The sequence below is a fragment of the Trachinotus anak genome, unplaced genomic scaffold, assembly GCF_046630095.1.
Source record: "Trachinotus anak isolate AG129_WGS33_773 ecotype Australia unplaced genomic scaffold, CSIRO_AGI_Tana_v1 ptg000018l, whole genome shotgun sequence".
NCBI classification, from domain to species: domain Eukaryota; kingdom Metazoa; phylum Chordata; class Actinopteri; order Carangiformes; family Carangidae; genus Trachinotus; species Trachinotus anak.
This window is the reverse complement of record NW_027273869.1, coordinates 13,851,354-13,868,142: the sequence shown is the minus strand read 5'-3', so window position 1 is coordinate 13,868,142 and position 16,789 is coordinate 13,851,354. Positions and strand designations below refer to the sequence as shown.

Below are 16,789 nucleotides of genomic sequence, written 5' to 3'. Positions count from 1 at the left end.
ATCAAGGAATAAATTAGTAAATAAACATGGGTTAACAGGTTTTATCCGGCCTCTGTGTTGTCTGTCTGTGGTCCTTGGCAGGCATTCACAGCATGCAGATGATATTAGAATTTGTGTGGTTGCATTCGGCTTTGTACTTAGAGGACAAACAGGCAGCGCATAACCTCAGTGCATAACAAGCAGACCTGAGGAAAATAGAAGCAAGCTTTTCTATAGTATTTCTTTCTAAACAAATTAAATTACATTTGATTATTATGGAGTATTGTTTGTTTATTGTTTGTGTACTGCTTCAGTAGCATTTTCATCAGGTGACTCCTTACTGATGGCCATCCCAGTAGTTCCTGTGTTTTTTCCTAGCTGAAGTTTGTTATATATATATAAATATAGATAGCGAGAGAGAGAGAGATGTGACTGAACAATTTGAAAATAGAAGGGGGTATTTATTGGAAGTATTCCCTTGCAGAAGTATAGTCTTTGTTGGTCAGTGGAGTTATAATGAGCTGACTGAGACAAGTGAGGAACTTCCAGTACAGCTGGCAAAAGACAGCTGTGTTCAAAGTCACTGCTGTTTTATTTGTCTGAGAGTCGGCTAGATTTTGATCTACATCAGAGTCACTGCAATTCTACTACAATTCCTTGCTGTTTTTACTTGTTTCTTTATTCTGATAAAAGAATTCTGAGCAATTTTGTCAAATGTGGGTTACAAATATGAATCTAATACATGATTTGATATGACATGTTGTCCGACCACACAAAGTGTTTCTATCTGCTCCTAATGGCCATACTGCTGTCGTAGCCTGCTCCTGGCAGCATCGCACAAGAATTGTATCTTTTGCATGTCTTTGTAGTCTCAGCACGATAAATTGTACAAATGGGAATAAGGATGCAATCTTTTGCACCAGTCTCCCCTCTGAGGCATTCAAGCCGGTAAATTCAATAGACTCTCTGAAACCTGTTTGGTAATAATGCAGGACCAGATGGAAAAATCATGAAACATTGTATAACAGCAATGAATAATTGACGTGGTGATGCTCTGACCAGTGAGTGCACACCTTGGGGATGTTACATTGAAAACCCTTTTATTCTGCAGCTAAAGCTAATAAAGGAATCGAGACTTTCATATATTCTGGCAAGCTTAATCATAGCATAATGAAATATAAAGGTGCTCAAGGCAGTCAAGTGTTGCCAATAAACATATTGAACAGGAAAAGATGCAGCTCATTCTGCCATGAGCAACATTTCAAGGCAGATTTCAATCTCAACTAAGCTTTATTGGATTCAGGTTGTTAAAAATGCACTTCACATACCTGCAAATATATTTTCTGGTTAATTCATTGCCCAGTAAAAGCTACACCACATCAAATACTTTACTGAGGTGAAAAAAAATGTATAAGCCATAGTCAATTCAAAAATATAAAGACTGTTTGATACAGATGAGCTTTTCTGCAGTGTCTCATCCACAGCTGTAAATCTACAGACATACAACAGGAAGGCAATGAAGATGGATGAAGCAGCATTGTTGTACAAATATATTTCATGTTTAACCTTTTCAGTGTTGAGTGATCATATTGGCCTCATAAATGTGATTAATAGTGTAAAAATTAAACAATGTGATGCTAGTTCAGCACCTGCAGTACACTGTCTTTCTCTGCCATTAGAAGTGCTGTGATCCGTACTCCCACACTGTTAATGGGCTACTGCCAGACATTTTGGAAAGAGGAAAGTCACAAGTCTCTCAGGGCAATGAGCAGCGGGATGATTGAGAACGCGATGTGCCGAGAAACATTTCCGTCCTTGGTGAAGGCCTGTAGCTTCCATTATGAGGTCAAAAAGCAAAACATTCAAAAGACGCAAAGAAGACCAGCATGACTAATGAAGTCAAATATTACCCTCTTTGGTCTCACCTAAGTTCACCTGCTTTTATCTAACTTTACGAGTTTGTTACCAAGTATAACTTTTGATAACAGACCAGCATATTTCCCTTCAAATAACCTTAGTAGTAGTCGTTTACTGTCATGGATCTTTGTGGTTGTGGTAAAAAGCCACTCTGGCTGTACCTGCCAGCTGCTAGCGAATAGATGATGAGCTGTGTTCAGCTCAGCAGAGGGGTTTATTCTCCATTCATTGGCAGTGAAGCAAGAGTGATGTGCAAAGTAATACCTGTTATAGGATACGGCTGTTTTCCCCTAGTCCAACACTAAAGTGACTCCACAGCTGAATATCAGCCACCCTGTGAGACTCAGAGTGGCACAGACAGGAGAGGTGAAAAAGAGAGGAGAGACTGCTGTTACTGTGAATGAAGCTTGACAGAATAAAAACAACCAGCATCCAGATGCCTCATCCAAATGAGCACGAACGGGTAAAATTTCATATCTTGCACTCAGTGGTATTCTGATATCAAGGCGGGTTTATGTGAAAGGAAAGGAATGCAATAAATGTGCTGTAACTCCTCTTTCCACATTTCAAAACATCCCCCCCAATTCCCTTCCTCCCCTATACTCATCCTCCCTCGCTTATCTCCTTTTCTTCCCCAGTCTCTGCTCTCATCTATTTTTCTCTTTTCTTCGCTCTCTCGTGATCATCCTTTTGGTTTTTATTGGCTATTCCCTCAACCACAGTAGCTTAATGAGCTTCTCCCTCACCTTCTTCATTTGTCAGTGTAACCCCCCGCCCCCCCCCCACACACACACACACACACACACACACACACCCCCTTCCATTCCCATCTCTCTACCCCATCTCTACAGGCTTTTCTTTTAAAGCACTAATAAGTAGGTCTGCTTGTACGTTAGCAACCTGCTGAATAACATTAGCCCCAACAAATCTCTTGCTTTACTAGTGGGGTTTTTGTAATAATCATCAGGTATATCTGGTGCATTTTGTTTATTCCTGTGTGGGATGCTGCATGTATACACTCAGATATGTGCTAGCATGTTTGAATGTGTGTGTGAACAAGTGAATTTGCATGCATGTGTATTTAAGTCCTCACGTGTCAGCTTCATTGCTCCTGGCGGACGCTATACCGAATGTAATTTACGACTCCAGTGGGACAAGGTATTGGAGGGGTGGCGAGGTAGGAGGGGAAAAATGGAAGGGGGAGGGGTCAACCCTGGTAGTGGAGACAATCCCCAGGCCTGCTATCAACAAGGCAGAGTTATGGGCTGAGTGTGTAGATGCCTGAGACTCTCCGAGCTGGAGCCCTAGGGGCCACACATCACTGCGGCGGGTGTCTCTGAGTGTCGTCATCCTCTGCAGTGGTGCAGAAGTGCCACTGGTTTCTGTGTGTGCATGCATTAGACTGTCACTCGCCGACATGCAGTGAAGCTTCTTTATCGCCTCAAACACAATGAAATATTAGTGATTGTGTGTGTGCACAATTGTACACATTACAGTGCTCCTCTGTAATGAAATGTCTGAAGCCTGTTGCTGCAACTTATCATAATTTTGATTATAAGTTTGAGTGTTAAGTCATTGTTATCTGCTATGGTCTAATCAGTTTGTTTCACTAACCTGCGACTTGATCTCCTCTTAACACAACATAATAAGTCGACTGTAGCAAGAAGACTGTCGCAGAGAGCGGTGTTTACAGCAGTGTTTGGATAATATGTGCGACAAAGATAGCACTGACTATTGATGAAAATATAACACACTAACAACATCCTGCTGTTTTCATGAAAAGAAACTGTTGTATACTATGATGTGTGAACTGGTACGTTGATGCTTTTTTGCCTGACAAATAACACCTCATTATGTAACAAGTCAAATAATATTGAACTTAAGAAATTATCATAACACACACACAGTCATGATTAACATCTACTTCAAGATACTTTCCATCTTTAACAAACAGGTATTTCTGCTATTGACGGTCAGCCGGTGCGAGTGGCAATTCCCATTTTGAGTGAATGCATCATAAAAAAATGGCTTGAGTTCTGCCTTTACATATTTCAAATAGTAGTCCACAGTCCACAGACACTGTTTCACTTTTGACTTTGGGTTTTCTTTGACTCAGGATACTCCATTTCATTTTGACACTGCTGAAACAAGAAACACTGACATTAACTGGGTCATCTGTCAGAACAAGGATCTTAGCTAAGTGGCTAAAATGTAGCACATTTGTGTCTTACAATTACTACAATAGCAATGACTTGCTATCGTCTGATTTGTGGTACACGTACAGTACTTCTAGAGCGTTTCCACCTCAAGGCTACACCAGTTGCGGAGAAGTATATGAGGAACCAGTGCCGGATCTGATTAGAGCACCTTTTAACTATTCACCTTTTGGATTTGATAACCTCTCCTTTATGTTTATCCAGTCCCAGCACCTATAGATAAAAAGATCTATTATTTACTTGACACCAGTTTTAACGAGGAAGGCCATTTGGGTTTAACAGCCTCTTACAGGGGATCAGATGGATGGGGTGGAGTGTCATCGATGGTAATCAGAGCTCTCCTGCTGCTTCCTGTGGCTTGAAAAGGAGGTGTGAGATTTGATGACAGGGTTTAATCACCTGCCTCTCTGGCACTGAGAGGCTTTGGGTTTTAGCTTCTCATCGAACCCTGCAGTTAAATGATCTTGAATGTTCCCTCAGTCTCTCTTGTCCCTCCTCCACAATCATTTTCCCTCTGTACCAATTAGAGCTGATTGTGTTATGGTCTTTTAAACAAATGTCTATGCAATGAAGCGAGCCAAAGGTCACTGAGATGATACTGTGATCTGGGGATGCTGATATCTCAAGGTGATGGAGATAAGTTTGTGCACAGGTTGTGACTGCGGTTGCATCGGCGGCACTTGTGAGCACAGACACAGCAAACAGCTTGTACGCACACCAAAACAGTCAGGAGACAATGACACAAACAGATGAAGATAGAGACAAACAGTGTTTTTTTGGGGGGGCCAGGGGCTAAAAGTGTCTGACAGGAAAATCAAAGACTCCAGTTCTTCCGAGTTCACGCTGCTTATCTGTCTCACTCAGGATTCCTGTGGGACTGTGGGAGAAGCTTGCTGCTGAGTGTCAGAACCCAGTCAGGAAAAAAAAAAAAAAAAGTCACTGTCTTTCAACACATGAGTGGGCGGTAAGTACGAGTGTGTGTGTCTGTATACGTGATATTGTGCGTGTGGCTTTTGTATTGGCACTGTAGTGTGATTTTTGACAGTAATGATGTGGGGCCTTTACAAATTGACAGACGGGGAAGGAGAGAATGAGAACAAGAATGGGAAATGAGGCAAAATGGAAACGAGAGCAACAGAGCCTGAGAGAAAAATGTAGTCACACGGTGAAACAGCAGTGGACAATAGCAGACGTGGATCTGTAGACTACCTTCCTCGATCTGTCTTTCTTTGTCTTTTTTTGCCTTTTCTCTCCCTTGTCTGTCTGTGTTCCTCTCCTCTATCCCCATCCACCCCCATCCCTCAATCCAGGGTCGCAGGCTGATGTTTAACACAGCTGGTCAACCTGGTTCACTCTCACTGAGGAAATGGGGTTAGTTACCTTTTAACCTGCACCTGCAGACAATCCACCATCCAAATAAAAACCATTCCTACAATTACAATTGAGATACACAGCCATCTTTTCTTTGCCTTACATTCCACAGGTTCAGAAATACACCCATTAAGCCATGTAAACTGTTAGGAAAACATTTCCTTCCTGAGAAGAGTCTGGAAGGTGCCGCACTGACACTTTCATTGTAGTCAAGGTGGTACAGTTTAATGGGGAATTTTGCACAATGGCGCTATTGACTTGACTGAGATTAATAGGGGACCCAGGGAAGACGATAGAGTGACTTTACCGTAACAATGGCTGCTATCCATCAGCAACGCAGCCCAATTGCATGTTTGTATGAAATAATCCATTACAGGCAACAAAGGGACAGGCAAAGGCCGCTCTCATCCCAGAGCATATCCCTGGGGATCTAAATACTTCCCCTCCTGCGCTAAGAAAGAAACATGTCGCAGACAAGGACGATTGTATACCCCCAGTGTGCTCCGTTGCCTCATCTCATGCAGCAGATTACAGCACTGCGTTGGTTGTAATGTCCATAGGTGAAATGGATTAGCTTGTCGTAGTGCATTATCAAGCTTGTCTATGTATATGAAATGTGCACGTATGACCTCTTATGATCATACTTTAGCATAAGGATGAAAAATCTACCAATAAACTGCTGCTTTCCTGACATATTTTCTTGCTGCATCTTTCACCATCAACCAGATGCAGCAGCCGTGCTACAGTACTGTATGTGACAAAATGAAATGGGGATTTTAAGGTACACCAATATTCCTTGGAGGATTATGTTGTAGGATTATCCACACGTGGACCAGTTCGGGCAGTAATGGTTTATACAATATGTAATGAGATTAGAAGAATCTGATAAAAAGTCATCTTATTTCATCTGATATAGTCAAAAGCTACAAAATAAATAAATTAAAAGACAAATTATGATATAGGATTTGGTCTTAAAGGAAGAGATTATATTGTCTACCTAAAGAAATGCTTAAATACTGTGTTATTTAAATTAAAAACTATATATCTCCAGTCTAATCCAATATGATGAGGAGAAAATAAAACTCCAACAAATTACATTTTTATTACTTTTTTTAAGCAGGCAGGAAGGACCATGTGATGTTGTTGTGTTTTTTTTTTGGATTACATTTAATATAAATAACCTTGCCAATGCTTCAAGTGAATGCCAGTTTGTTTACACTGGAGAAGAGGCTTACAGGCAGGAAGCCGTGTGTGTTTACTGGGTTCGGGGGTTGTCTTTTGGAGTGGGTTTCTGTCTGTGAGGTGCCTGGGCTCTGGAGAGCTCTTAATGAGTGCTGATCGTGTTAGGCATGGCATCAGGAGAAAAAGGCACTCTCGTTGCTATATTCTCACACACAGACCCACATGCGTAATCAGACGTGCAAAAAAAAGACATGCAGACATACATGTGCGTTATGTAGCATGTATGTATGTATGCAGACGTTGACACCATGCGATCACATCTCTGGAAGCTGCCAGACAAAGCAAAACACTTCTCCATCCTCCAAATAATTACTTTTTGCCTCATTTTTCTGTGTGTGTATCTAAAAGAGGACAACTGAAGCTTTTATATCCCTACAAATCCCCCAAATCCTTTTTTCCCCATTCTCCTCATATCTCTTACCAACCTCCTTCTTCAAAAAGCTTGTATCTCCTATACTGTCGATCTCTATCTGTGTTCACTTTGCTTCATCTCTGCTCTCATTCATCTCTCTTGTACTGTTGCTTTTTCTCTCCACCCTCCTCTTCTGCTCCCTGTCTCCATCCCCCTCTCTCATTATCAGTCTGCTTCTGTAATCGCTCTGTATTTCCAATTGTTGCAGTAATTTCACAAATATGAGAAGGGAGAAAAGCTTTTCTTTTTTAAAAAAAAAAAACAAAAACAAAAAAAAAACTCAGGCACCAGAATCTCTGGGGGTTTCTGCTGGTCATTGCTGCACCACGAGAATGCATCTGTTTCACTAAACGCCGGTGCCCAAAGTAATTAAAATGTTGCTGGAACAAGTGAAGTCCTTGAACCTCCGCCTCTCTCAATCCTTCTCTCTCCTTGTTGCCATGGTGCTCCAGGCAACCAGTGCAATGTGTGGTAAGCCACCCGCCACCGCACTCTCTGAATCTCTCTCTCTCACTCCCCCTCTCTATTGCTCTTGAGAAAGTGTGTCATGATTTCCTCTCAGTAGCCCCCACCTCCTTGACTTCAAACCTGGCAGCAGGTCTTGTGCTTACTTAAGCCATCGTTCTCAAGACCAACATTGTCATAACCTTATCAGGGCTAAAAGGTTACCTCTGCATGCATGCTTGGAATCCTAATCCAATTAAGTGTGAAAATAGAGAAATAAACCACACTGGTCGCTTGGTCAGGTCAGCTCTTTTTGGTTTGGATTTATCTGTTGCAACAAACAACACTGCAAATCCAAATAAAGAAAAAGTTCAGTTCTCAAATGGTTATAAGAGACAGTGTGGAATGTGATATAATAATACGACTAATGAGGGGTCAACATAGACTGCCAGAATATCTTCAGTTCTCCTTTTCATAGGCTCTGCAAGTCTGTGTAACTCATCCTAGAGGGGAAAAAACGTCTTCTTTCTAAAGATATTCTCTCATTTGGTGTTTGGAATATGATAGCATATGATGTTCACATGAAGCTGAATCCTCATGCTCTGTAAAGAAGGGTCTGCACTTGATTAATTTGCTTCTCCTCTCATTTATTGAGACTTTTTCTCGAATTTCTTGCTTTTTTTTGTACAGTATAGCAAACAACAGAGCAAAGTGCTAATTTGAAAGGAAATGATGTGACTTTTACTAAACTTGTCGGTAAACTTTAGCACTTTCTGACTGTATCATCATGTCCCTTTCTCCGTTCTGCTTCCTGTAAAACCAATGAGCACCGCTGCACCTACATGGACTGATGATTTTGCGAGGGTAACGCTAATGAGCTGACCTCAGCAATCTATCAGCTACATAAAGGATCCAGTCCTACCCATAAGATAAAATACACAGCCATTTACCCCATGACCTACTTTGACCTAAGAGCATCCTTCTTCAAACACACACAAAACACATGACTCATCCTCCCCTCCAAAGCAGCATCTGATTAACACCAATACTGCAGCCATGGCATGTGTATGGATGCTGGCGATGAGGAAAGCCTGTAACTCGCACAGCCCTGGGCAGGCTTTCCACTTCCTAGAGTTAGGTTTGGGAGCTCTAGCCAAGCCTGCGTCTGTGGTATTTTATGGCAGAGCTTGGCCTCTTGATCATGGGCTGGGTGCAGCTGAGCAGCCTGCCAAGGGCCCAAATACAACGCCCAGAGCCTGGAATCTGCACATGAAGCTCCACTTGGCAGTATTTAATTGAACGCAGTAAGCATATTCTCCTGTGAGCCCTCTCGGCTGGCCACAGGGGGTCCATTGCCTCAGGTCCATCTCTGGTTTTCTCTGCAGACTATATCTGGCCTGAACCTGCACACTAAAAATTGAGGCACCATGAGGGAGAGTGTAAAATAAACCGCGCAGGCAGTTTTGCTGTCAATTATTTTCTTCTAAATTTAGTCACTGTGATTCCTTAAGGGTGCCACAGTCCCTGTCATTGTCTCCTGTTGGCCTGGGGAGAGTTTAGACAACCTCATGCCTCTCTCATATGCTTTGTATCACCAGTTGCTCAGCCAAGCTGGAGGCACCACTCCTGAAATGACACTTTGGGTCTCTGTGCTGGTGGGAAGGTATTTTTGTCTGTATTTCACCTGGATATCCATTTTGGTAATGACATTTGAATCGGTCATTCTAGAGGTATTACATGTAGCATTTTAACATCAATAAATCGTTACCACATTCATTTTGAGAAATTAGTATAATTACTGTGAACAAATGAGAATCTCTGAGAAGACTGGCTGTTGTTTCTGGCCATTGCACTGTATTAGCATTCCATAAGACATCAGCTTGATGGCTTAACAGCACAAAACAGAAACCATTTATAGTTTGCGAATAAAACCAGCTGGTAAGGGTAGTCTTTGGCTTCTATCTGTCTTCTTTTTTATCAAAGCAATTTCACACACACCAGCTCCAGAGAGAGGGCGAGTAGATCCTCTTTGCAACAAACAGAGTTTGAGAAATGAAGTGCTAAACTTGCTGTGGTTAGGTAGCAATGTAAATGGGAGCCCATCTAATTACAAGGCTCACTACACTTTCATGCCGCAGTCAGGTGTGTGTGATGTCAACCAATTTAACGACGAGGTCAAGGGTTGATGCAGTACAAAGACATAGCTGTTTCAATTTGGTCGGTGCGGCCCTATCAGTCTCCTCATGTTTTATTCACCATGCCGCTGGTTCACCTCTCACTTTCCTCTATTCAAATGCCAATCATCCCAGCCACGTTATCTGCAGCCCAATTTTGCTGTAAGCCTAGTTTCAATACATACTCTCTATCCTTGTTGAAATAGTAATTGAGACAGGAATATTCAGATCATCACAGTTAAATTGACAAAGATGGTTTTGTATCTGCTGGCTCATTCCCTCAAGATAGTTAAACTGCACATTGAAACAGCTGTGGATTCTGTGTGGAATCTGTAATCGTAGTTCATTGCGGTAATGTGAGCACAGTTTGGAGAATATCACCACAGTTTCCTGTACATAAAACATTCAGGTCCGGTTATCAAAATCCTTGACAGAAAATGCGTTTTATGGCAAGAAAGAGTTTACTCTCTGACAAGGAGTCTTTATGGCCGGCCTGGTATCCATATGTGCTGCCCAGATACGAGTTCCAGCGCACTGTCATTCTGCACCACCTTCCCCTGACCCTCTACTGTCCAATCCACCACGGTCGTAAACCTCAGTTTCCCAATTTACTTTCCCTTTATGAGCCATTACCACGTCACCTTATCGGCTAAAAAAAGTTTTAGTGGCTTCACTCGCTTTATCTCTTGTGTGTTCCCCCAATATCTGGCACAAATCAAATATCTGCCTTCCTGCATGCCTGCCCACTCACCCAGCTTCTCTTATCTCCCCGTTCTACCCCTCTTTTGGATATGTAAAGAGAGGTGTATATTGGAGCAGCGGTTTCCATCTACTCATACAACACTGAGCACACAGTGGTTTCTTGAGCAAAGCCAATGTGCTGCACAATATTATTTCCTGACAGTCACAGAGAGGACCCAAGACACAATGTGAGAAAAAAAAAAGAGGAAATGCACAAACTAAGGTTTCAGTTGGCCCGTAGAACTCACACAGGGGAGTGTTTGCTTTTTCTTCTTTTTTTCTGTGGGCCTCCAGCTTGCTTTTCCATCGTGTCTCCTTTCTTTTGTGAGATGTTTTCTGCTGTGAGACTGTGAATGGGGAGGTTATACAATCTGAATTGCACTGAATAGAACCTTTCCGTGTGGACCCTTCTCGCGGATGTAGCAGAGGTTATCTTTTAAGTACAGAACAACAAAAGGCGCCTCTCACCTCTGTCTGCGCTGTGCGAACCTCAACTTCTATCCAATTCGGCCCACGTGCAGCCAACACTCGGCCTTAAGGTTTACCTCTAACACTTATTTCTCTTCTTCTGTATTTTCAATCTCTCTCTTCTTCTTTTTTTTTTTTTTTGTGTTTAGCGAAAACTGCCTCTGCCATGGTTCGGTCCACGCCTGCAATGACACGTACATTGATTTAATTATAATAAACAGGTAGGGGATCTTGCCAGTGACTAATCTTAATCAGCTTGATTAATGATGTTTGTGTAGCCAGTGTCTGAAATTATCCAGAGATATAGAAGAGTGGTTCTCGCTCTGTCTCTGTGCATGTGTGTGTATACATACGTGTTTAGTTTACAATAAGTGTTGTGCTTCAAAAATTGGTGCCCTCTAGTTGAGTGCACTGGGGCAGCTCCCCTCCTCAGTCACTGTACAATCTGTGTGCTTCACTGATCCCAGAAAAACAATCCATTGATCATCATTAGTTCTCATGATAATTATGCTCATTCCCCACCAAAAAGCAGTAGTAGCTGCATAAATCCTCTACTCAGTGAAACAAAAGTGTAGATTTCAGGATAGTTTTTAGTTTTAGTCTCCCCTCTGGTCCCACGGTGCTGCATGGGTGATGGTTTAGGAAACATTTGGATAGACATGCAAATCAATAGTTCTTCTCTTTATTTTTTTAGCTACTTATGTAAATGAATTATAATTGCAGCACAAACATCCATTCATTTCTCTGTTGCTTTCAATGCCATCTTTAACTCTCGCTGTTCACTGTATTCAGTTTGGACCATTAATTTACCTTGAAAAATAGCCTGGCTCTGGAACAACTGATAATTGAAGGGGATAAAAACAACAAAAACAAACAAACAAAACATTCATATGGTGAATTGCTATCATCAGAAGTTGCCAAAAAGCTGTTATTTTCATCAGAGAGCAAAATATTGAAAAGTTATATCATTGGTGGTATTCCTAATTTGAACGTGTTTTAGAGGACAGTTCTATTGAGCTGTAATTTATTTCATTATGTAGATAATGAGTAATAAGGTAGCTAATTTTGACAAGCTGAGTACAATGCAGTTACACACAATATAACTGCTGTTTGGAGGTAAATCTCAATGCCAAAACATGGCATCTAACAAGTTCTATAGTAATATGATGTGTAATATGACTGTTCCGGTTATTCATGATTTATGTGCAATATGCATACTGTATGTGTGTGTGCGTGCATTGTATTTGCATGGACATGGACATTGTCAGCCATGTGTTACGCTCATATACAGAATGTGGACACCAGCACATACGATCACATAGTGAGAACATCGTCTGGGTACTCAGTGGGTACACCCCTGCATTGCTGAATGTGTGCTTATGCTCAGCAGTCTGCATATATCTGCGCTGTTTCTGTGCACTTTTAGTAGCACTCGAATTATCCTCCCAGGGCAGTTAATGGAGGAAGAAAGTCAAAGAGAGGACGACGCCTCTCGTCTTTCTCCCTCTCTTGTCAGATAATACACACAGATAAGGAGATTCTGTATGCCAGGCCAATGTAAGCCCTCAAGACATACTCACCATTTCCCCCTAATGTTCCACCTATTAGTTATTAATGGAGGAGCTACATACACTGAAAGTGAGCTAGTGAGCCCTGGGATTGGCTGCGGTGTCCCGGCCCTGGCTATGTTTTCACTTTGTAAAGCAGGAAAAACAGATGAGATCTCCGATCCTAATCCGTCACATTAGTACAGCCTTTAAAAAAAACATTGTAAGGCCAAGTTCAGGTTCGCCTTTCTCTAAAATGCTACATGATGAATAATTTATTCTGTATGCTTCATGTACAGCCTCTTGTTCACCCAACACCATTGCCACCATAGCCACAGTCTGTTTTATTTTCTCGTCCTGGAAGCACTCCATAGGTGTAAAGTATTGTGAATTAAGGTCAGTCTCTGGCCATGATGGACCTCCATATCTCTTTCCCACCCTTTGCCCCACCCCTAACTCATTGCCTCCTCTCCTAGCCTTCCTTCAGTTATCGGCAGCACTCACACCCGTGGCGGGCCGGCCACTCTCTGCAACTCTCGCCAGAGGCCCCAGACAGGATGGCTGCAGATAACCTTTAAATCCACAAAAAAAAAATATGGTCGGGACAGAGTCAGAGGGAGAAAGCTCTCCATCCAGTGCCAGGGATTGTGGGGCCTGCTGGCATGTGGCCGGGCTGGGGATATGCCCAGGCTTAGCTTCATCCCAGAGACTTGGGCCATGGGCCAGCCCTGTAGCTTGACCTAGCAGTATAAGAAGGGCCAGAAAATAAAGCGGCTAGACTCTGTCTTCTGGCTTTCAGAGTGTAGTGTTAGCAATGGTAAGCTCATGCATCATGCAAATTAAGGGTGAGTTGTGAAGATGGGACTATTCCTCTCTGCTAGCCTTTGTCTGGGGCAGGGCATCCCATGGTTCTGTGTGCAGCACCTAACAATCTGTTTAAAGTGACAGCAACTACTTATTCCACACCTGGCCAGGCAGGAGGGAGAAAGAGATGAGAGACAAAGAGTCCGAGAAAGGAAAATGAGAGTTAAGAAACGCAAAGAGAAGCTTCTGCCTCTTGGTTTAGAATTACTTGGCTTTTGCAGTAGGAGGTACGAGCAGACCATAATAAATTTTAGGAGAAGGGGTTGCTGTGACGACAGCCTCAGGGTGAAATGTCCAATAGAAACAACAGCCCAGTGTGTTTACTTCCTCTGCCTCTCAATTCGGCGTCATTATTCATCCTTCTCAGCGTGTGCCTGCCAGCCTCACAAACTCCTCCACCTCCAAACTCGCACAAAAAAATGCAGATGCTCATGAAATTTCAACCAGTGATTTATCAGGCCCTCCAGAAAGATCCATACACTGCTGCTGTTATTTAACTTGAATGAGACAAATTGATCAGGATGTGTGAAGGACATAATCATATGTTACTGCTGCTATGCCAAATGCAAACATTACTATTCTATAAACGTGCAGTGTTTTATCTGTTCCTGAAATACCTCTATTAGCAGCTGCACTGACCCTAGACTGTGATTATCAGGGATACAGGCTGCAGAGTGCCACAGGCTTTAACATGCAGTAATGTGGGCAATGGCTGCATGCCAACAGAATGCTACGAAGTATTGATTAATTACAAATAAATCAAGTCAATGACAGTCCTTCATGTCTAATATCATAATGGTGCTTTTTAATAATCCTTTTAATTAAAAAGCCATCCCAGATTAGCTCCTCAAAAATAATCAGTGCATGTGTGAACATGAACCAGCACACACATCAAAGTCTGTTCACATTCATCATACGTATACATGGTTCTGCAGACTTTTGTTGACATGTAATGTAATGAATACGTGTGCATGTGTGTGCACAGTATGTGTGTGGGCTTTCCTGGACACCGATCATGGGCAACACAGTCAGTCAGGCTAAATAAATGCTACATAGTCAAAGGAAATGCTTCATTGCTTGATGTCGCATTCTTAAATTATTTGTCTCTTACACAGTAATTACTATTATCCAGAATACTTGAAGTGTTAAGGAGACTCGTCCAGGATCATTGTTTTCCCCAATGTTCCTGCACCAAGGTTTACAGGTGCTTTAGCTTGGACATGACAGGTAATGCTTGCTCATTACTATTGGAGTGTCAATATGGCAAGGCCTAAGTGTGTCTCAAACCAGTGGAAAGGAATCGGTGAGAAACCAAGCGGCAACCTCAGTCATGTAGCATCAGTGTGCACGGTGAAGTGAGGCCACCAGGTGATTGTGAGTGGCTAATGAGGTCTGTGGCGTAACCTTGTAGCAAACTTAACAAGTTCCTGCCAGCCTCACCAGGGGCTCAGTGTGCTGCCACTCACTGCCGGGAGAGGGATGAAAGAATCTGCAGGGAGAGCAGAGATGGCAGCACAGTCTTTGTGTACAAGTCCTAATGAATAGAAAAATACAGCAAAAAGAATAGGGAAGATAATAGGACCCAAGAATGACAGTACGTATGCATGGCAGAGTACATGTGCAGATATGTGACAATCACAGAAGTCATTATTTCAGTGCATGCAAGCAAAATGCTGCTACCGCTTTATTTATTAATTCAAGAACAGCAGTTGTAAAACTATTTCAGGGATCTTGAGGCAGACTGAGATCATCATTATGCAATGTAGCATTAGAGCATGTTTAGAGCATTGGAGCATTGCAGTTTTTCTAACCTTGACCAACAGAAGTTAGACCTGACCTGAGGCATACAGATCTGTTGTATCCAAAAAAAAAGAAGAAAAAACTTTAATTAGCCTGACTTTCATAATTCTGTGTTTTTGTAGCTCTTCCTTTATTTTCACACCAAACAAATGATTTTTTTTTTTTTCCCAGGCTCACATATGACCTTAGAATACAATGACGATATGTAACCTTCCACACAGGCCTCATCCTGTAATGGGTTCTAGACTTTCAGGGCCAAAGCTTGAAAGGACCCCTCTGTGCCAGGAATTAGCTCTTCACTCCACCCAGGCAACATTTTCTCACAGATGAAGTCTCCAGCAAACTACCACTACTGGTGGGAAAGAGTGATAACATGCTGCCTCTAATCTGCTTCTCTTGGTGGACTATGCTGGACCGGCACCTGGGTGATCTATGCCTGATGACCCATGGCTGTATGAAAAGCCTCAACACAGTGACTGTGTAGCTGTTTTTGCAATGAACCCCGATCATCAGAACAGACAAACATCTGCTTTGTGCATCTGCAAAAGAGCGTGAGCGTGCACCACATGCAAACAATCCAGATCCCCAGTCATCTACCCCACGTCTTTTTGCCTAACATTTCAAGGTCATCTTTGACTTTACAGGCCTACAGCAGATAAGCAGCAGTTCTCAACCCAGGCCAAGCTGTCTTAAGAAGAGAAGGAAAAAGTCCACAAAGGCCAGATATTCAAACAAGGCACCTGAATCACTTACCCACTGAACTGAAGTCAGTGGCAGTAACAATGCTATCTTCAGACAGAGCAGATTAAGGGAAATCCCCTCAATGGACTCCGCTGACAACAGCTCAAGAGAAAGAGTCCTGAGCGCCACAGGAGGCGCCTGTTGAGGCACAGGCACACAGCCGGTGTGGATCAACATGCCGATTCAGGAAACACCACAGGGAAGCGACTGTTCTGTTGTGAGAATGGATCCACTCCGCTCATCTGAGCCATGCCCAGACCTGGCTCAGACACCACTCATCTGGTGGTGCTCTGCCTCTGGTTGTGATGCCATTACAGACCTAAGAGCCTGAACCCTCAAGTGGGATTTCTCACTCAGATTTTTCCACCAACTGCAGAACTGGAAGCTTTGACCTATGAGGCACCATTGTCACTGGCCTGCAGGAGCATACAATAATGGGGTTGGACCTTTGACGGAGAACTAGGCAGCAGCTCAGGGAGACTTTGTGTCCGACTGGACCATGTGACATGAAGATTATTTAAACACAAGGAGGAGACTGCATTTGTCAAATTGGTTTGATGTCGAACAAGGTTAGACGCCTAGAGAAGCTAATTCATGGATGAAGCTGGCCTGTCACCAAATCATTTAGTTCATATCCAGCCCTGTTTATCCTTTGCTGTTTTGTCTCAGATGCTCTTGTTTTTCACACAACTACTCAATTTCCTGGCAATACCAACACAATGGGGAGGAAAAAAGTGCGTGCCAACACAATATGAATCCTCACAGGATTAATTTGCAGCTGATCATGTCTCTAGCTTGGCAAATGGTCACATAATTGTCTAACTTCCAAATAAACAACAAACATAATTGACTTTGCCGACTTGGCAGGAAAAG

The 16,789-nt window shown here is 42.6% G+C and overlaps 1 long non-coding RNA gene across 7 annotated transcripts in view; it reads left to right on the top strand.

Annotated features, from left to right (window-relative positions):
• The window catches only part of LOC139635485 (uncharacterized), a 135,419-nt gene that overhangs the window by 10,743 nt on the left and 107,887 nt on the right, over positions 1-16,789 (top strand). For 6 of the 7 annotated variants that reach the window (XR_011694225.1, XR_011694228.1, XR_011694224.1 and 3 more), the window contains exon 3: positions 4,977-5,076. This is a non-coding gene — a long non-coding RNA (uncharacterized lncRNA). Of the gene's footprint in view, positions 1-4,976; positions 5,077-5,187; positions 6,602-16,789 lie in introns of those variants that run through there. The other variant, XR_011694226.1, reaches the window with a different exon arrangement.